The sequence below is a fragment of the Carlito syrichta genome, unplaced genomic scaffold (assembly GCF_000164805.1).
Source record: "Carlito syrichta isolate Samal-C Ts95f unplaced genomic scaffold, Tarsius_syrichta-2.0.1 Scaffold312197, whole genome shotgun sequence".
Taxonomy (NCBI): Eukaryota; Metazoa; Chordata; class Mammalia; order Primates; family Tarsiidae; genus Carlito; species Carlito syrichta.
This window is the reverse complement of record NW_007256293.1, coordinates 57,632-58,585: the sequence shown is the minus strand read 5'-3', so window position 1 is coordinate 58,585 and position 954 is coordinate 57,632.

The window sequence follows — 954 nt, the reverse complement described above, 5'->3', positions numbered from 1 at the left end:
GAGGCGGGTCTCGAACCCGCGGGCTCAGGCAATCCACTCACCTCAGCCTCCCAAAGGCGCGGGATTACAGGCTGAGCCCCCGAGCCCGGCTGAAAGCCCATTTCTAAGAGGCCATCATTGCAGGATTCCTACGGTGGCTGCAGTGCAGGAATACAGATCCAGTCTTGCCACATCTTCCAATTCGTAGCAAAAACTTGGAAATCCAGATGTTTGTGAGCAATTTCCTAATTCTTTTTTTTTTTTTTTTTTGAGTCAAAGTCTCACTGTGTCACCCAGGCTGGCATGCAGTGGCATGCTCACAGCCACCGCAGCATCGACTTGTTGGGCTCAGGTGAACCTTCCTCCTCTGCCTTCCAAGTAGCTGGAACTACAAGCGGGCGCTACCACACCCAGCTACTTTTTTTGATTTATTATGGGCTCAGGCAGTCCTCTCGCCTCCACCTCCCAAAGTGCTGTGATTATAGGCATGAGCCACCACTCCGGGCTGCAATATTCTAATTCTTAAACCATTATACAGACAATAAGGATCACCAATGTATGCTAAAAACATTGGGTGAAAGGTTGTTAGGGACCACTGTGGACATCACATCTCAAAGTGTCATGAATTGCTTATTAATTACAAAAGAGAGAAGACTCCTTTACAATGGAGATGCCTGACTGGGCGCAGTGGCTCATGCCTGTAATCCCAGCACTTTAGAAGTCTGAGGCAGGAGGATCGCTTGAGTCTAGGGGTTTGAGATCAGTATGGGCCACGCGGTGCGACTTTGTCTCTACAAAAAATTAACTGGGCATGGAGGCGCACATCTATAGTCCCAGCTTCTTGGGAGGCCGAGGCAGAAGAATCACTTAAGCCCAGGAGGTTGAGGCTGCAGTGAGCAGTGATTGCACCACTGTGCTCCACTCTGGGCAACAGAATGAGATCCTGACTCAAAACAAAACAAAGCAAAAAACAAT